At 38.8% G+C, this 21,640-nt stretch overlaps 1 protein-coding gene across 5 annotated transcripts in view; it reads right to left on the bottom strand.

Annotated features, from left to right (window-relative positions):
• FRMD4B (FERM domain containing 4B) overlaps nt 1-21,640 on the bottom strand; it is a 340,426-nt gene that overhangs the window by 213,740 nt on the left and 105,046 nt on the right. For 4 of the 5 annotated variants that reach the window (XM_057554765.1, XM_057554763.1, XM_057554764.1 and 1 more), the window contains one exon: nt 17,244-17,371. The gene's annotated coding sequence lies outside the window, so the exon portion shown is untranslated. Of the gene's footprint in view, nt 1-17,243; nt 17,372-17,734; nt 17,754-21,640 lie in introns of those variants that run through there. The other variant, XM_057554767.1, reaches the window with a different exon arrangement.

The following is a 21,640-nucleotide window of genomic DNA, read 5'->3' as shown; positions in this document are numbered from 1 at the left end:
GACATTGTAAATTAACTATACTTCAATTTAAAAATTCATTAAAATTGAACAAACTTAAAAATTCAGTTCCTCAGTCGCACTAGTCACATTTCAAATGCCCAAGAGCCACAAGAGCCACTTGTAAATATTTCAAATGCGTAAGAGCCACTTGTAAATATTATTGGCTACCATATTGCACAACACAGAGAACATGCCCAACTCCACAGAAAATTCTCTTGGATAGCCTTGGTCTAAACGACCTCTAAGATAACTTTCAGCTATTAAAACTCCAAATAAAAACAAACTGAAATGAACTTTACTTTCTTCATTGGTAGGAAACAAAGCTACTGGAATTTCACTGCCTAACTTCAACACAAAAATGTTCATGTCATCATGTTTTATTCACCCTGATGAGTTCCCTTTAGTTGCATTTAAATTGGGTTCAACAGATTTGTTCATAGAAACAGCCTGATACTTTCTTACCTGCTTCAACATGCGGGGTAAATTCTTGAGTTATTTATAGGGATTTGAAATCTAAACTTGTATTTTAAAAAGGGAGGTAGGAGTGGGGAAAAGAAAAGCCCTATTTTATGTTGCCTAAAACTTACCCTTCCCTGTTAGAGAAGTTTCACTGTCATATAAAACTTTTAATTTTCTGTGCACAACTGTCCAGGGTGACAATCAGCAATGTTTTATATCACGGATCATCTAACTTTCCTATAAAGAACCAGCTAGTAAATATTTTCAGCTTTGTAGGCTATACAGTTTCTGTGGCAACTACTCATCTCTGCCTCATTACATGAAAGCAGTGATTGACACTATGTCAACAAATGAGCATGGCTGTGTTCCAATAACACGTTACCTATGGACACCAACATTTAAATTCCATATAATTTTCAAGTGTCATGAAATAGTCTTTGTTTGCTTTCTTTCCCCCTATCCATTCAAAAGTGGAAAAATCCTTTCTTAGCTTGGGACCGTAGCAAAACAGGCAGCGTGCGGGATTTGGCCCACAGACTGGGGTTTGCTGACTCCTAAGTCCTGCAAACTCTCTGATGGAGAGACGGGTGGGCTCCAAGCCAGGGAGGGCCGAGCTCTGGCACATGCATACGACTCACTGGGCATTTATCCAATGTAAGTTCTGTGCTTCGCTAATGCTGTTCAGGAAGGGAGGGCTGGACCACACAGGCCCTTTTTAGTGAGACCACCTTATTTATAGAGTCAACCCTCATTATTCACAGATTCCATATGTGCAAATTGGTCTACTTGCTAAGATTCACTTGGGACCCCCAAATCAATACTTGTGGTGCATTTGCAGTCATTCTCAGACATGGGCAGAGGGGCGAAAAATTGGAGTCACCCCTTGAGCAAGACCATAGCTAAAATCAAATAAGGCAACTCTGCTTTCTTGTTTCAGCTCTCGTACCCTAAACCAAGGGTCCTGTTCATAGTCTTCGTAGAGGTCTTCGTAGGTCTTTAAACTTTGCTGTTTAAAATGTCCCCCTAGCGTAGTGGTAAAACGCTGGTTAGCGTCCCTAAGCATAAGAAGGCTGTGATGTGTCTTATGGAGAAAACCTGTGTGTTAGAAAGTTCCGTTCAGGCATGAGTTACAGTGCGGCTGGCCGTGAGTTCAACGTTAATGGATCCACACTATGTAGTAAACTGTCGTTAAACAGAAACACACATAAAACAAGGTTATGTATTGATTGATGGATGAGAATATTGTGAGTAGAGATTCACAGGAACCCTGTATTTCCCCTAAAAGTGATGGTTCAGAATTCACTAATTCAGTGTCCGTGGCGACTTTATAGGACATAACTACTGCAAATAACATAACTGACTATATATATATATTTTTTAGTGACATTAAAAAGGAGTTGCTGTGATATCCTGTAGGTTCCCTCCTCTGCCTTATAAATTGGATTTAAGGTTGACTGAGGAAGGTTGAAAACTATTTTAAATGACGTTTTGGGGTTATTTCATGACTTTAGGTTTCCATGATTCCCTGTTTTCTGGTTCTCCAGATAAATGGGCTCTTGCCTGGTTAATGGCATAGAAAGTTATTTTCAATAAATTCTTTACTTGTAGGCAATTTGCAAGCGTACAAACTGTGCTCCAATTAGTGAAACACCTCAGGCCTAAAATCTCAGCAGGACTCTGTTGGAAACTTGGCTGGTGTACATTGTGACACATTGTAAATATTCAACACAGTTTTGTAGACTCCCTACAAATGGTACTAAATATCAATCATAGTTAATAACCCAAACCTAAGTGTTCCTTGTGTAAGTCAACCAGGGTTTTATAGGAGACTTGTCACCTTTATTATATGTCCTTGGGTATGATTTTCATTTGCAAACGTTGCATAAAATGCACTGGCTTTGCCCTTTGGAAATACATCACGTGAGGTGGTCCAGGAGGGGAAGTTATTTGAAAACGGAAGAGGATGTTAGAAGCTGATACATCTGAGAGCTGAGGTTCAGGCAGAGTAAAAAAAAAAAAAAAAAAAAGATATTTCAAATACTTTTAGGAGAATATCAACAAGCAAGTTGATATGTCTTAGGGACACATATACACATACTTTTTTTGTTAGTGACTGACTTCCCTTGACCAAATACAACCTTTCTGTGATTACTGATGTAATCACTGGCATTGACTGAGCTCTTCATAGTGACCCTCGCCGCTCACCAAAGCATTTCTAAATATTAGACGACAACATAGCGCTTACTATATGCCAGGCACTATTCTAAGCACTCAATATTAATCCATTAAATCCTCAAAAAATCTTATGAGGTAGGCACAGTTATTATCACCTTCATTTTATAGATGATGAAACTTAGACACAGAGATGTCATGTAACTTGCCCTGGGTCACACAGCAAATAACTGGCAGAGCCAGGATCTGAACTCAGGGAGTTTCATTCCAGAAAGCACTGGATAACTGTGGAAGAAACCCAGCTCCAATACAAAGGGATTTTTAGTGTCTGCTTTTATTAGCAGCAATACTCATCTTTCTCTCTCTCTCCATCTTTCTCTTCCTCCCTTCTTCCTTTCCTTTCTTTTTCTCTCTCTAATTTACATACCATAAAATTCTCCATTTTTGACAGACATATACAGTCCTTTAAGCACCATCACAATCAAGACTGAATAGCTCTACCTACCTCAAAAAATTCCCCCAGGCTCCTTTGTAATCACCCCTTCCCCTACCCCAGCCTAGAAACCAAGGGATTTTAGTCAGGGGTCCATGACCCCCAGTGGATCCTGGCACAGAATTTAAGGATAGAACTTAAATTAGTATAAAAATTACATATTTAAAAATTATCACTAATAAAAATTACATATTTAAAAATTATCACTAACTTCTAGGTAAAATTTAGCATTCCTTCAGTTGCGACTAGAAGTAACAACCTACAGAAATATTAGCAGTAACATCACTTGGTCTCCAAGAGAAATCACAGATACTCTTACATCACATTACAGTCTTCGTCTATATCACAAAATACTGTTTACACTCCTGATTCCTTTGAAATTACGGTACACTAGATCTTGTTATTTATTGCATTAATGAATAAGCACCTTTGTTATTATATCACAAGTGTTTTAATAAGTGTATTTAAAAATAATTTAATTTAAATTTCTTTTTTGAACATTATTTTTTCCTCTGAGAAGGAATTCAGTTTATGGAAGGGGTCCCCTTTCCTAGAGTGTGGTGCTAAGAGAAACCGTATTTGGGGCAAACAGAGTCACTTATCATTTATTCTACCATCATCCCAACTAACGTTGGCCCAGAGAGTAAGATATAGAAATGAATAAGATGCAATCACCAACCCAGACTGGCAGAGGAATTGTGCATCTCCTTTCCTTAAAACTGATGGTGGGTATGGAGCTGTGCACCTTTGCAGGCAAATGTTGCCGCTGCCTTCCGGTGACGACGGTGGTCACGCAGCCCCACCTGCCTCCTCTCTGGGACTCCACCGGGACGGCAAAGATGCTGCTCTCCCGCCCCGTGCAACCGGTCCATGGCTCACAGAGACCACGCACACCTCATCAGAAAGGGGAAACAGCCATCTGTGAGCTCAAGACTGTCTCCAAGAGGGAGGGACACCCCGAGGCACCAACTATAAAGATTAGGCAGAAGCTGAGAATTCACATTCTCCGATTACTTGGAAGCTTTTTGCGATCGGGACTGTGTTAGTAGGACACATGGCTTATACCTCAGTGTGTCACCTTCGAATCAATTATTTCTTAATTTATTAATGTAATCAACAAATCAATACAAAAAGAAGGATGGGAACAGGCAATTTTCGTAAGAAATACAAATGGCCAATAAATATAAGAAGAAATCCTTGTCTTGACTGACAATCAAAAATAAATATTAGGGCTTCCCTGGTGGCGCAGTGGTTGAGAATCTGCCTGCCAATGCAGGGGACACGGGTTCGAGCCCTGGTCTGGGAAGATCCCACATGCAGCGGAGCAACTAGGCCCGTGAGCCACAACTACTGAGCCTGCGCGTCTGGAGCCCGTGCTCCGCAACAAGAGAGGCCGCGACAGTGAGAGGCCCGCGCACCGCAATGAAGAGTTGCCCCCGCTCTCCGCAATTAGAGAAAGCCCTCGCACAGAAACGAAGACCCAACGCAGCCATAAATAAATAAATAAATAAAAAATTTAAAAAAAAACAAAAAACAAAAAAAAAACAAAAATAAATATTAAACGGGGACTTCCCTGGTGGTCCAGTGGTAAAGAATCCGCCTTCCAATGCAGGGGCCGCAGGTTCGATCCCTGGTCAGGGAACTAAGATCCCACATGCCATGGGGCAACTAAGCCCGCGCGCCACAACTACTGAGCTCTAGCGCCTCAAGGAGAGAGCCCCACGTGCCGCAAACTAGAGCCCACGCGCCCTGGAACCCACGCACCACAACTAGAGAGAGAAAAAACCCGCACACCACAAGTAGAGAGAAGCCCGCGCGTGGCAACGAAGAGACTGCGAGCCGCAAGGAAGATCCCGCGTGCTGCAACTAAGACCCAACGCAGCCTAAATAAATAAATAAATAAATAAATAAATAAATAAATAAATATTAAACGAATGAGATACAAAGTTTCTCTTCAATTGTCAAAAGCCAAATTATTGGTTTATGACACATGAATTAATGTAAGATATAGGTTAACAACCTTAAATCCTAATATAGAAATTCATAGTTGAAATAAAAGCAACTCTTTTGAAAATAAAAAGATGAATTTGAAATTTGCTTGGGTGGACTGGGTTGATTTCTTTTTTTATTTTATTTTATTTTTTTTTAATTTTTTGGGGGTGGGTAATTTCTGAAGCTCATTTCAAGAGGCAAGGCTAAAAGAATGAACGTAAGATTCTAAGTCACAAATTAAATGCAAGCAACATAAAAACCACGGATGCTGTTGATATTAACTTTACCCTCTGTAATCAGAACTTTAAGTATAATGACCTTTATTTCTTCCTACCTCCAGTCCTCCTTTTTTTACCTACCTTTCAGCCCCGGCTCTCTCACTACCACTGGGACTGGACCATGTCTCAGGCCAATGGGAAGGTGGGAGACATGCCAGAGCTTTAAAAGGTTTCTTTTGGGGGGCTTCCCTGGTGGCGCAGTTGTTGAGAGTCTGCCTGCCAATGCAGGGGACGCGGGTTCGCGCCCTGGTCTGGGAGGATCCCGCGTGCCACGGAGCGACTGGGCCCGTGGGCCACGGTTGCTGAGCCTGCGCGTCTGGAGCCTGTGCTCTGAAACAGGAGAGGCCGCGATAGTGAGAGGCCCGCGCAACGCGATGAAGAGAGGCCCCCACTTGCCGCAACTAGAGCCCTCGCACAGAAACGAAGACCCAACACAGCAATCAATCAATCAATCAATCAATCAATAAAAAATTAAAAAAAAAAAAAAAGTTGATTGTGAGAGAGACAATTTAGAGCAGATTTAAAAAAAAAAAAAAAAAAAAAAGGTTTCTTTTGTCTTTCAGTTTTTCCCAGTGTTGTTATCTCTCTTCAGTTGTTCATTTCTCATTTATAGTATTTCCAAAACGTTTTCCTAATAATTACCCAGTATATCAGTGTCACCATCCCCTTACCCTGTAAACTCAAATACACCTTTTTTATTTCATAGTGTCTTGGTCAGAGAGGACATTTAATAAATGTTCATCAGTTCTGCTGCCATAAGAATGTGGATGGAGTTAAATTTAGCAGGAAACAGAAACCAAAGAATTAACAGCAAAGTTGAACTTGCTGGTCATCATTTTCAGTCACACTCCCCTGAGGGGAAGGGGGACACTGGAATCCAGGCTTGGAAGCAGTTATTCTTTTCACACAGCAGCCCCCCACTAGCCACTGGGAAAGTCCACCCTCAACGCACAATTTAAAAATTAAATATTGACTTTGTTGGCCTACCACCTGAATCTCATCTCTCATGGGTCTGGAATTCAAGGACAGGCATGGACTTCCTTTTCCCCCACCATTCATGATGGCTTCAGCTGAAACATGAGTACTTTAAAAGAGGAGTAATAACAGGATCATTTCAGGGCTAGACGAATTAATTGCCTGATTCCATTCAGTCCTCCCAAAGATGTTTAATACTTGGTACAAAGCAGAAGCACAGTAACATTTATTTTATAAATAAACCATAACAAGATAGGTGTTGTTACTATCTTTATTTCTCATAAGGGGTTAAGTAGTAATTAATCAAAGGCTCCAAAGCAAGTAAGTGGCGGAGCAGAGAACTGAACCCCATCTAACTCCAAAGGTTACCCTTAATGATGACCTCCTACTGCTCTCTTTATTAAATTAAATATTATGTTTATATAAATATAAATTAAATATAATGACATAATCAGTATAAATATGTTTATTAAAATAAATTCTCAGCATTAAAATAAACCACCTGTCAGAAGACAGTTTCAAAGCCTACCAAAATATTAATAGGTTAGGCTTTTGCTGAAGTTTGACACAGCACAGGGTGTTTCCTGAGCAGCTCATACAAAGGCAACTCCAAGGACATGCTAATTAAAATGGGACATACGTCACATGATACCAATTACAATCAGAAATTAAACAACAGAATGGGCCCAGTTTGGAGCCTCTGGCATGTGCTGGATGTAACAACCCTCCTCTTCCAATTAAGTGCAGCACCTGTACAGTGTGCTACAGATAAGGTATGGATAAGGATGTGATGGGGCTGGAGTGGAGACTTTGATTTTTGTGGATCTAAAATAGAGTTTTTAAAACCTGTGTGTGTGTGTGTGTTTGCATACAGAATTAGGGAGATTACATTCATCTGAGAGAGTCACTACAGAAAGTTCCAGAGATGGGTGGCATTTATATCCTAGGTTTGGATGAGAGAATTTTCCCAATTACATTAACAGCACTCTATTGGTAATACCTGCCTGGAGCCCAGGGTCAGGAAGGATTGTGAGACTGAGTTCTACAGAGAAAGCATGCTGAGATGATTAATAATGTCTGCCCTGGCATGAGACCCGAGAGGCACATTTACTGCGAATTTAATCAGGATTAGACCATTCATGGGACTGCCATGTCTATTCATCACCACAGAGGTACCTCAGAGCTTCCAACCAAGACTGAGAAGAAATATCACAGGGCAGACCTGAGAAATTTAAATCAGAAAAGAACTTGAGCTGTGAAGACACAAAGGTCTGTGGGATTTATCCTCAGCTGTGATAACATAAGGCCACAGACGCTCTCGGGAGCCAAGATGACAGAAAGGCCACTTGGCTGAGAAACAGGAGGGAAAAAGGCAAGCAATATGGCTGAGAACTCGTATTCCATACTGGCCCAGGAGAACTTGGCAGATTTGCTATTTCTTTGGCTCAGCCCCATGGAATTTGGAAATATGACTATAGGACTTCTTACTTGTTTTTATTTCTTTCCTTCATTCCTGGAAAGTTTTTAGCAAAGTCTGCTTGGAAATGTCAGCCTGTCTCAGGTGTGCTGAGGGAAAATAAAGTTTTGGTCAATGTTTAAATCAGAATATAAAAGGGGGGAGAACTGCCCCCTGGTGGTAGATGTGGAAAATCCCTAGAACATGATTCCCAGAAGTGTTCCTGGAAGCGTGACTTTCCACCGGGGAAGTACTCTGCGGTAAAATAACTCTGGGAAACAATTTTTAAATTATATAGTATATATTCATATATTATTTAACATATTATACATATTATATCTCTTTCTGGCAATTCACAGTATTTATTAGCAATGTTAAATCCCTAAGAAGTCCAGCACTCAAGAAATTCTAACTCCTTTTAATTCAGCATTATTTGAACATAGACATGAAGTCTTTTTCTTCTTTTTTTAATTAACCTAACATTTTGGGAGACATCAATCTTAGCACAAAGGAAAGAACATGAGGTCATGTTTTCCTCTTCCAATATAAAGATTTCCTTTCCAGAGCCTTTCCTTGATAAAACCTAGAAAACTTTCATTTTTATAGCATTCTCCTGGGTCTCCTTCACAATGGGCATTAGTAAAAAGCTGGGCAAATGTTAATTTCCAGCTGGAGACAAATCATTTACAGGTATCAGGTCACAGACTTCTACAGAAGAAAAGCTAATAGCATATCAATACACTCAAGTTTTTCAGGTATAACTACCCAGAAGAAATCCTAGAAATGATCACACTGTACAGACAGCTCTCCTGATAATAAAGCTCTTCATAGTTGGGAGGTGGGAAAACAGAGTGACTCAGAGTGCTGTGGGCTCTGAAGTCACATTTCTAGTGTTTGACAGCCAGCTGTACCTCTCACTAGCGGTGTAACTTTGGGAATCTTTCATAACCTCTCTGTTCTCCTAGTCCTCATCTGTGAAATGGAAATAACAGTATCTCCTAGTTCTGTTGAGGATTAAATGAGTTAACAATGTAAGTCTTAAAAGAGCACCCGGCAGTTGGCTAGTAATTTCTTGCTTCTGAATCTGCACCACTAAAGTCAGGAGTATGAAGCATCATTTAAATGGAAAACAGTATTTTTTTCCCTTTAAAAATACTGTACTTTTGTTTTAGGTCATGAGACCATTAAGAAATGTTGCTGAACTATCACTAACATGTATTTTAAGCTATCAACTTTTAAAATTTGGAAACACTTGGAAATTTTCCTCTTCTTAACATTTTTTAAAATTGCAGTAAACTATATATCAGATAAAACCTACCATTTTTTAAGTGTACGGTTCTGTAGCATTAAGTACATTTATACTCTTGGGCAACCATCACCACAATCCATGTCCAGAACTTTTTCATCATCCCAAAATGACACTCTGTATCCACTAAACAGTAACTCTCTACTTCCCCGTCCCTCCTCTAGCAATCACCCTTCTACTTTGTAAGAATTTGACTACTCTAGGTGCTGCATATAAATGGAATCCTACAATATTTATCCTATCGTGTCTGCCTTACTTCATTTAGCATAATGTCTTCATGGTTCATCCATATTGTGCCATGTGTCAGAATCTCCTTCCTTTTTACGGCTGAACAATATTCCATTTTAAAGAACCTCTGTACTGTTTTCCACAATGGCTGCATCATTTAACATTCCCACAGGATTCCAATTTCTCCATAACTTCACCAACTCTTTTTTATATATACATATATTATAGCCATCCTACTTGATGGTAAGTGGTACCTCATTGTGGTTTTGATTTGCATTTCCTTAATGATTGGTGATGTTGAGCGTTTAACATTTTCAAATGATTTTCAAGCAGACTTCCATAGGAAAAGCACATACTTCAACCACTAGTACTCATCATCTGACATTTAGATTTTCCTATATACATATGCATCTTTGATGACTTTAAAGTTATTTCTTGCTTTGAAGAGGAAAAAAGTACATATGCCTGGTGTCTATTCATTTTAATTAAAAAAAATATTTAACAGTTAACTTTGAGGTGTGGATGGTGAGAGTTTTTAATTTTCAACATCACAAAATACTTTTACTCTTTGCATATTTTTACAAAAATCAGGCATTAATTTTAAAACAAAAAATAAATTTTAAAAATAAGAACATTAAAAAAAATAAGAGCCGTCATTTTGTGAGACGTCAGAGCCTAAGGAGAGTCTCTTTCTTTGTTTGTTGTAATCAAACTTCAGCAGGAAATTCAGGTACCAGAAGATATACATCAAATTCCTCAATGTTTAGTGTTCTAAATGACAGTCAGTCTCCAAGTACCTGTTTCAAATCCTGTTACTTACACCTAATGATCGTCTATTCATGATTGCAAAAATGTTTAAATTATTGGTACCTCTTTTAAAATTTATTATTCTATTTTTCTTCAAATGTATTTTAACCGGACTATTTTATCCAAAGTTTAGAAACTACACATTTTCCAGGGACCTAGAAAAAGTATTCTAGAGCTAAAAAACAAGGAAACAAACTTACTGACTTTTAAATATGAAAAGAAAACTACACAATCTAAAGTAATAAATATTTAAGTTAGTATCTATACAAGTTAATATGTTGTCCACTTCATTAGTTGATAAATCATCATATTCACAAATTGCATTATTCTTAAAAATAATTTTTAGGTTTGATTTTTTTATTTGGTATGGATCAACTAAAATGCATGATGAATCCTGGAAAATTATAGCCAATAATAAGTGAGTTTATTGTAATAAACAGTTTCAAAAGCAAAATTATAGGGTTTTTAAACAACATATAGAGTACGAAATTATTTTTAATGTGGGACACCTGTGCATTTTATTTATTTATTTTTTTTAAGATTTTTTATTTTTGATGTGGACCATTTTTAAAGTCTTTATTGAATTTGTTACAGTATTGCTTCTGTTTTATGTTTTGGTTTTTTTGGCCGTGAGGCATGTGGGATCTTAGTTCCCCAACCAGGGATCGAACCCACACCCCCTGCATTGGAAGGTGAAGTCTCAACCACCGGACCGCCAGGGAAGTCCGTGTGCATTTTAATATGCTTGTTATCATGTGGGGTAGGTATCTAAAGGTAAAAATTCCTAGGGCTGACAAATATCTTTAAATGTCCCTCACTATAATAATTCAAATTACATCAAATCAAACACATTTAAAATTTCTGCTTTTTGGACTTCCCTGGTGGCACAGTGGTTAAGAATCCACCTGCCAATGCAGGGGACACAGGTTCGAGCCCTGGGCCGGGAAGATCCAACATGCCGCGGAGCAACTAAGTCCGTGCGCCACAACTACTGAGCCTGCGCTCTAGAGCCCATGAGCCACAACTACTGAGGCCACGTGCCACAACTACTGAAGATATACAGAAGGCAAGTAAGAGCATGAAAAGATAGTCAACATCATTTGCCATTAAGGAAATGCAAGTTGACACCACGATGAGTTATTACCTACATTTGCCATTAAGGAAATGCAAGTTGACACCACGATGAGTTACTACTTACATACTTATTCGAATGGATAAAATGGAAAAAGATTGATCATACCAACTACTGACAAGGATGTGGAGCAACTGAACTCTCATTCAGGGCAGACAGGGATGTAAAATGGTACAACCACTTCGGAAAATTTGTTAAAAAGTTAAACATACACCTACCATATGATCCAGGCATTCCACTCTTAGGTATTTACCCAAGAGAAATGAAAGCATATGTCCATATGAAGACTTGTACATGAATGTTCATTGTAGCATTATTCATAATAGTGAAAATCTGGAAACAACTCAAATGTCTATCAATGGTGAATAAATAAACAAATGGGGGTTTATTTATATAATGGAATACAACTCAACAATAAAAAGGAATGAAATATCCATACACATTATAGCGTGGATGAATCTCAAAATAATTATGCTGAGTGAAAGATGTCAGACAAAAAGATATGTACTGTATGATTTCATTTATATGGGTTTGTAGGAAATGCAAACTATTGTACAGTGATAAAAACAAGATCAGTGGTTGCCTGGGGCAAGACAGGGGCTGGGTAGGGTAGGTAGGTGGAATTACAAAGGGGCATAAAGAAACCTTGTGGAATGGCAGAAGTTTTCATTATCTTGATAATGGTGACGCTTTCATGGGTATATGCGTAGGTCAAAACATCAAATTGTACACTTAATTTTTTATTTTTGGGGTTTCTCAGCTCTGAGCTGCTGCTTTATTTTATTGCCTAAGTGGTGCTGAACATTCAATACCAAGCAAGACACACAGTTCTCCGAGGATCCTGTCTTAACTATATTTGATCTCAAATTTTACACTTTAAATATGTGCAGTTTATTATATGTCAGTTATACCTTAATAAAGCGATTAAGAAAAGGTCCTAATTGTAACAATTCAACAATACACAAGTATATAAAGAAAAATAAATAATCTTTCATCTGATGCCACCCATCAGATAATCTCCTTGAGGTTACCAACATGAGTAGCCTGGTGAGTGCATCCTTCCATATTTTCTCTTTACTTGCACAAATTTATGATCTCATTATAGGGCTTAAACCTTTTATATAATGGATGACCCATTAAAGTGGTATTTTCTGCAACAATTTATTAGGGATTTAGAAAATCTCTTATTATGCAAAAAATTTTCGGTGTTCTGAGATTGAGGCTCATTTTTTTTAACAGCCAACATGCCTTAAATACCAAAGAAAGGGATGTAAAACTACAAGTAGAAGCATCCTGCTTTACAGTAAATTACTAGATAGAAGAGTTGGTCCTCACTGAGGGAGTCAGAAGACCAAATTCCTTCTATATTGAGAGCCTGTTTTTCCACAAGAAATAATTTAATCTAGAAAAGGAAAACCACTCAGTGTTTTAAACTATAATTAAATTCTCACTCTAGGCTAAACATTGCACAGGGATGTTAGACACAAGCAAATTCAACTGCAAACAGACTTGCAGGATTGTTTTGGTTGTACAAGCTAGAAAATTGTACCAACTCCAAGATTTTAGCACAGGTCAACTTTAAAGAAAAATCTTCAATTAAAAAATTATAAAATATATGTTCACTGTGAAAAGTGCCAAAAATACACAAGTATATAGGACAAAATTTTCTTCTGTTCTTCCCTAATTCCATCTGTTAGACATAACCACCATCAACAATCCAAACACATCTTTCCAGATTATACAGTGTGCGTGGGCATGCATGCATGTGTTTTTCTGCTTTTATTTTTTGACTGTTCGTCTGCTTTTTCTTTAAAGTTTTTTTTTTTTAAGTTTTTTTTAATTGTGGTAAAATATATATGACATAAAACCTGCCACTTCATTTTTTTTTAATACTATCGTTCTAGAATCATCAGAACATGCAGATTATTTTTCTTTTTAATTTTTTTGGCTGTGCTGCGTGGCATGCAGGGTCATAGTTCCCTGACCAGGGATCGAACCCATGCCCCCTGCAGTGGAAGCATGGAGTCCTAACCACTGGACCGCCAGGGAAGTCCCTCAATCATTTTTAGCTGTACAATTTAGTGGTATTAATTACATTCACACTGTTGTACAACAATCACCACCATCTATTTCCAAAACTTTTTCATCACTCCAAACAGTATCCATTAATCATCAACTCCCCATCTTCCCTCATCCCAGCTCCAGGTAATGTCTAATCCACTTCCTGTCTCTACAAATTTCCCCATTCTCGATGTTTCATGTAAGTGGAATCATACAATATTTGTCCCTTTGTGTCACCCAGCATAATGTTATCCATGTTGCAGCCTGTTTCAGAACTTTATTCCTTTTAATGGCTGAATAATATTCCATTGCATACCAAATTTTTCTCATCCATTCATCTGCTGAGGGACACTTGGGTTGTGTTCATTTGCTGTTAACAAACATGATCATGGTATACACAATTTTGGCAGCCTTTTTCCCTTTTACTTAATACATTTTAGCTATCTATCCTAAATTTTTAAAAGCCACATTATTCTAGTAGATGCAAGTACCATCATTTATTTACTACTTTTCTAACAACAGACGTATAAACTGCTGCCATATTTCTGCCAGTAAAACAGTGCTAGAGTGAACATACTAGTACATACATCATTTTGCATTTCTACCCGTTTTCCTGGAAGATGAACTCCTAAAAGTGCTATTAGCTGGTCAATAGCATTTAACATTTTGATAGATACTCCCAAGTTAGCTTCCAGAAATATCATCTCTATTGACATTCTTATCAACAGAGACCGTGAGAGCTTTTTTGTCCATATCTTTCCCACAAGAATTATTTGGAATTTCTTTCATCCTTGCCAGTCTGACAGGTGATGAGTTTGCTAATTTAAAGCAGGTATAAGGAAGGATGTACAGGCGTGCCATGAGGGCAGAGGGTGCTCAGGGGTGAAGCCTGAGGGTGTCAAGAGTCCTCTAGACCAAAGCAGAGAACAGAATTCCAGGACCAGAAGGGGTTCTGCTTGTTTCTATAATCAGGGCTGATTTCAGTAGAAATACACACATGCAGCCGCACTTAATGCTAAAATACTGAAAATTCCTCCATAGTGCTTGGCAATAGATCACTGTCCTGAGCCCCACCCTTGAATCCCAACCCACCTCCCCACAATCCAGCAGCTGAAAGGTGAAAACCCTGCCCAGCACCATTACCGATGCCAGCTCAACTTGATCCTTATTTGTGCTGACTGGTAGTTAATACTCAGAAGATCGCTCCTGCCTACATGAGTCTAATTTTTTTGTGAGACCCACTGATTCCCTCCTCACTCTATTTCTGAACCTCTAACACTGTAGAGCAATCGTCTATTTCATTTACGAGACCTGTGCTCCTGAGGGCAGGAAGCCTGTCTCTCTCATTCATTCTTTCACTCCCAAAATGTTTTTCGAGCACTTTGTATATTGCAGCTGCTGAACCAGGATCCCAGAATATCACTGTGAAAAGGCAAACACCATCTTGGGCCTCACAGAATTTACGTACTTTTTTACTTACCAGTAAAAAGGGCAGGTGAAAAATAACTGAACAGGCAAATAAAGAAAATCTCCCAATAATCATGAGTGCTATAAAGGAAACAAGTTTTTTTTTAAATTGAAGTATAGTTTATTTACAATGTTGTGCTAAAAAAAAAAAGGAAACAGCCTCCAAAGATGAGTTAATGAATGATTAACCTCGGCCCTCACTGCATACCTTCACATTCTCCCTTATACCAACTTTAAATAACCAAGCTCATCACCTGTCGGACTGGCAAGGATGAAGAAAATCTGAATACACCTTGTTGCAAGGATATGGACAATACAGCACTCATAGTCACTGTTGATGAGGATGTCACTAGGGATGATATTTTTGGAATATACCATCACAAAGGGGTCCTTCTGAGTAGAGAAGCCAGAGAAAATCCAGTCTGAGATTAAAGAAAAAGGCCAGGAGTCAGGTGCCAAGAGAGAAAGCACCCAGGCTGCATTGAGTGTGTGCAAAGGCTCCAAGTGCAAAAGAGTTGGTGTGATTTAGAGGGTCAGGAAGGAGGTAAAAGTGCACATAAGGAGCTAAGGGGGTGCGGCTGGGAGAATGGCCACAGCTGGGTCACACCAAGCCTTACAGACACCAAGCCTTACAGATTACAGCAAAGAGCCTGATTTGTGATTTAAGAAGATCCTACATCATTTAAGTCTATATTCACTAATACTTCTCAAAGTACATAAATCAGTAAGAATCTGAGAAATGCCCTGAGCTCCCCTCTAACTTTCTTACATCTCTGCCTGGTGCCCGGCAGTCCCAATGACAGTCTCTCGGAAAGTGCAAATACGCCCAGGGTTAGAATTATCGCCCTTCACTTCCCTGACATCTTTTGGGCTTTTCCACATCTCTACTGACCAAAAAACAAACAGCTGAAATGATCATCCCCGAAGTACACTTCACTCAATGAAAAGAAAATCAGTTAACAATTATTGAGCACTCTTTATACGCTTGGCCTTGGCCCAAGTGCCTTGCATACATTAACTCATTTCATCTACTCATCCTTCTCTAATCCAGGAAACTGAGGCAAAGGAAGACTCATCATTTTCACTGCAGTCACACAAGAGGTAAGTGGTAGAGTCCATGTCCTGGACCACTACACTGTAGTCCTCGCCACCAGGGGCCAGCTCACGGAAACTGCAATCCTATCATTAATTTCACTAGGGGCAGAATTTTTTTTAAAGATTTATTTATTTATTTATTTTATTTATTTTTAGCTGCGTTAGGTCTTAGTTGCGGCACGCGGGATCTTCGTTGAGGCATGCAGGATCTATCGTGGTGTGCGGGCTCTTTTGTGGTGCACAGGCTTCCCTCTAGTTGTGGCGTGCAGGTTTTTCTCTTCTCTAGTTGTGGCGCGTGGGCTCTGTAGTTTGTGGCGCGTGGGCTCTGTAGTTTGCGGCACGCGGGCTCTAGTTGAGGCGCATGAGCTCAGTAGTTCTGGTACGAGGGCTTAGCTGCCCCGCGGCATGTGGGATCTTAGTTCCCTGACCAGGGATTGAACCCGCATCCCCTGCATTGCAGGACGGATTCTTTACCACTGGACCACCAAGGAAGTCCCTAGAGGCAGCATTTTGAGAAGACTGGGAAAACGCTGTCTTTAACTGTTGTACATTCTACTTGTGCACAATTCATACTTTTTGCACATTAGACATCAGTACTCTTCAAACCACCTTTGCCTATCAAATATGAACTACTGAGATCAACTAATGCAGAAAAATCTCGAGACAGCACATGGAAGTGCCACCTACACACCCACATTTGGTTTCTATCGCATTGTCATCACTGTGGCAGGCTTGGGTAACCATCGGAGTATTTCATTTTCCCCCCTCACTGTATTCTAAAAAGCAGTGAAAAATGGAAAAACAAACCCGTAAGTATTGATATAAAAGATATAAAGCACACCTTCACTACAACTAAGCTAAGGAAGAAAATCACTGCATATATAAAAATAATCATTAGTGTTGCTCAATTGCCCAGTGGACTTAAACTGGTCAAATGTTCAACTGCGAATAAAAAGACAATTTTACAAACATGCAAATAGAATATTGGAAATATAGGAAATGTGTCTCTGGCACAGTAGAGTTAAAGCATTGTTTATTATTTTTTGTTTGTTTCTTTTCCTTTCTGACAAGAGAACCCCTTTTTAAAATGTGATCTATCATTTAACTTTTGGGCACTTAGCTTTTATGTGAGAGTAGCAGACTAACTGTATTTACTGATTTTCTTCCTCATTGCTCATAAGACAGATGTTTAGATGGTAGATCATATCATATATCATATCCTATCCCCATTTGACAACTCAATGTACACTCACAAACATTCATAAACCCACTTTCCTGTTCTAACATATCAGAGTTCAGCATTTACAGAGATGTCTGCTTACCTTGAACTAGTAAGTACTGTCTTGCTTTCCTTTTGTTTTCACTGTAATAATCTTTGGATTTTGTTTGCCAGGCACAGATGTCATCTTTCTCCTTCACACATTCTTTCTTCTGGATTTCTCATCAAAACCTGAAACACAAAAGGGAGCAGCTCCTTGATTTCTGTAGGCATATAGGAGAGAACTAGACATCTCAAATCAGGGACTTCTAATTTATTTCTAATTTTCCTTTGATTGGCTACAGTTTAATCACAGTTTTAGAAATTCACCTAATTAGATGAGATTTAGAATAGAGCTATCTCAAAGTACAGACGAAAGGAGGCTCTCCTTAACAACTAAAGACCTGATACTGATTTGGCTTCTCACATAATGCCTTTCATTGAATATAGAATGCTAGCCTCTGTCTCTGTAGGAGACGCTAAAGCACTAAAAGTTAGCTACAGTCAGTTGTAAAATCAAGGCTGTGAGAGTGGGAGAACTCAATAAAATATTACCTCAGAATCTGTGTTTCAGAATTGCTGAAACCAGGATGGTTTACTCCTGAATCTAGTTTTTAACAGATGTCAGTTGTGGAGAGAATGAAGCACATGTCATGAATACTGATGAAATTTAGTGTGTGTATTGCGCCATAAGATACACTCATTTATATGGATTTGTTATTCTGCCTTTAAAAGAAAACAGCTTTTCCCCAGAAGCTCTCCTTCAGTCGGGAAGGACAATTCTCGCTTGTCAACTGTGGGCCCAAACTGTTTTGCCCACAGCAGGGTGTGAAAACTGGACAAGAGGAGGAGGGCAGTGGCAGCAGATGTGGTATTCATCATTGTGCCACGTGGTTCAATGCATCTCCACTGTTGCACCGTCCTCAACGGACCCCACATCCCATCCCAGCTGACCCTCAACTCCTCTAGATGTGACACAGGTGTGAGGTGGAAGGTGGCAACAGGAAGTAGAAAGAACTCAGTATGATTCCTTCACAAGCACCTTTATCTGCTCTCTCCTTACTGTTGCCATAGGACAAATCCATCTTTTCTAACAGGAACTGTAAGAGAGAAGAACAAACCTGACTCCATATTGGGTTTATTCCTTTAGCTCTAACCCTTGTGCTTTGTTGCTTGTGCTTAGTCATGCTGTCTCTGTAAAAGAATGTTGCCTATAGCCTGAAATAGACATTATAGCCCATTCTCAAGGCTCCTACTTTTAAAGGTATAACACTTCTCCATTTATATAAAGATAAAAAATTGCAGAACAAAGAACAACATTGGTTGTGGAGGTTTATAGGAACATTACGACCAGATCTATGTAGACAGCTGCAAGAACAAAGGATTCTGGCATCAAGAAGTACGTAACCACCAACCACATCCGCTCCCCCTTTTGTATCAAAGTAGCCTGAATTCTAACTGGGGTAAGAAAGAAGGTTCTTTGGGACACTAGTCCACCATCTTCGCAAACTGCTGGCTTTCTGAATAAAGTCTCTATTCCTTGCCCCAACAACTTGTCTCTCGATTTATTGGTCTCTAGTGCAGCAAGCAGTATGAGCTTGGACTTGGTAACTAGATATTCTAAGAACTCATCTACAACGAGAGCATAGTGTAGGTTGGGAGTTTCTTGTAGGCAATCTTCTTCAATATCCTTTTAGGAGGAAAGTAGCTCTTAAAGCTAGTAAGAGGCTAATTTTATGTTAGGTGTTTAAAATTAAACATTAAAATATGAACTATGTTAAATCTACATAGTGAAATCTGATGTTGATAGGGTGTAATGTAGGTAGAGAGTGAGGGGATGGGGTAGTGGTTTGGGTCATCCTAAATCAGAATGAAGACCTCCCACACCCAGTCATCCCCTTGGTCCCCAAGACTATTAGGTAAAATACTGGGCTTAGATAGAATACACTAGGCATGTGTTAAGAGTCCAAGCCCCTACTTTACAGATTAATGAGACTCAGAGAGAGAGAGAGTGATTTGCAAAAGATTATGCACACAGGGAAAACTGGTGCTGGAACGACTCCGTATATTTTCTGCTTTATTGAACCATCCCTCCACAACTGTCATGTGTCCACTAGATGACAAAAGCTCCTTGTAAATAATGATATAACAAGCAGCATCTAGCATCATGTATAAAGAACTGTTTAAGTCCCTTACTTATTTTAGTTGTGTTAACAAAGACTGAACAGCTTCTGTCAGCTCGGATCACAAGGACAGAAAAAAGAGAAATGAATGGATACCTCCCAATTGCCTAGAAAACTACCATTTATCGAGCACCCACCATAAGCCAGAGTTGGGTACACCACTTACGTGGCCTCTGATGTATCTAGAAACTCCGAAAATAATATAGGTTTTATTATATGGTGAAGATGAGGAAACTGAGTCAGGGAAATATAATCCCTTGTCTGAAGTTACACACAGCTAGTAAGTTTTTTGATTCCATGGCCCCATGCACAATGACTCCTGCCTGTAACAAACAGCACTATACATGAAGTAAATATGCATCAATTTGAAAACCCCAAAGCCTATGAATAGAAACAGAGTGGATGGTATTTGGAAGGAGATTAAAGAAAGGAAGGGAGAAAAGGCAAGCTAAGAGCGTTACGGAAATATATTCTACCATGACTCTTAACATGAGTGAGGGCTGTGTGTTAAGATCTTCAGACGTACCAAATACACAAATGCAATTAGAGCATACAACTTCACCCATAAAATTTAGTGAAAGATACTTGTGCTATTAGGTATCTGAGGATGAGCAAAGAACTGCAAGTCTCAATGAAATAGGATGGATGAGTTACAATAACCCCATTATTTTTAAATAACAGAATCACTCTGGGAATGGTGAGATACCTGAAGGAACTGTGACCAACCAGGAAATGGGAGATTCAGGACAGCATCTCATGCCCCCTTCTTTAATTTGCCAAAGTTAACTGTGCACTCGATCCCCAAAAAATTAAACATAGAATTACTATATGATTCAGCAATTCCACTTCTGGGTATGTACCAGAAAGTACTGAAAGCAGGGACTCAAACAGATATTTGTACACCATGTTCATAGCTGCATTATCTGTTATATTGTTCACAATAGCACAAAGGTAGAAACAACCCAAGTGTCCATAAACGAATGAATGGGTTAACAAAATGTGGTATATACATACAATGGAATAGTATCTATTCTTAAAAAGAATGAAATTTTGATACACGCTGCAATGTGACTGAATCTTTAAAACATTACAGCGAGTGGAATAAGCCAGATGCAAAAGGATAAATATTGTTTGATTCCACTTGTATGAGGTTCCTAGAGTCAAATTCATAGAGAAAGTAGAACAGAGGTCATCGGGGGATGAGGGGACTGAGGAATGGGAAGTTACTGTTTGATGGTCATAGAGTTTCAGTATGAGCTGATGCAAAAGATTCTAGAGACAGAGGTGGTGACGGTTGTACAACATCGTGAGTGTACTTAATGCCACTGAATTGTACACTTAAAAATAATTACAATGGTAAATTTTATGTTAAGTATATTTTACCACAATAATCAAAATGCTCAGAAAAAGAAAGGTGTGGGGGCATAACTGGAGGGATGGGGATAAATTGTTTAGATATCAGTTGAGCATCTCATTTTGCTAAAAGTGTGAGCAACTGACAAATTCCTGGCTTCTTTAGATGACAACTTCGTAACTTGGAAGACAAAGGAAGCAACAGGGCAACTGTTACACTAGGAAGAACTTTTGGGCAAGAGAGAAATGAAGCAAAAAAAGTGGTCACATCTTGGAGTTCAAAGTAGTACCAGCAGCATCTACCCATCAACAGATGAACGGACAAAGAAGATGTGGTGTATATATATATATATATATATATATATATATATATATATATACACACACCATGGAATCCTACTCAGCCATAAAAAAAGAATAAAATGTTGCCATTTGCAACAAACATGGATGGACTTGGAGGGAATTATGTAAAGTAAAATAAGTCAGAGAATGACAAGTACCATATATCACATGTGGAATCTAAAAAAAAATACAACTAGTGAATACCACAAAAAAGTAACAGACTCACATAAAAAAATATCATTACTTTTTTCTTATGGAAAACCAATTGTTCCAACACCATTTACTCCTGATTCCCCATGTTTTCCACTGGGACCTCCCAGTCCTCCTGCATCACACAGAAACATTCATTTTGTTCAGCTCATCACTGGGCTCTCTGTTCTGCCCCACTCATCTATTTTTCTGTACCCTTTCACCAAAAACACAGTATCTTAATTACTAAGATTTTATAATAGCTTTTGATAGTTAGTGGAGTCCTAACTCTTTTTTCTCCTTTTGCAAAACTCCCTTGTTAAATTCGTGAATTTTTACACTGCCACTCAAATTTTAGAATGCTGTTGGGATTTTGCTTAGAACTGCAATGAAT

The sequence above is a fragment of the Balaenoptera acutorostrata genome, chromosome 10 (genome assembly GCF_949987535.1).
Source record: "Balaenoptera acutorostrata chromosome 10, mBalAcu1.1, whole genome shotgun sequence".
In the NCBI taxonomy this organism is placed as follows: domain Eukaryota; kingdom Metazoa; phylum Chordata; class Mammalia; order Artiodactyla; family Balaenopteridae; genus Balaenoptera; species Balaenoptera acutorostrata.
The sequence above is the reverse complement of the archived record's forward strand: the minus strand, read 5'-3'. Positions and strand labels throughout refer to the sequence as shown.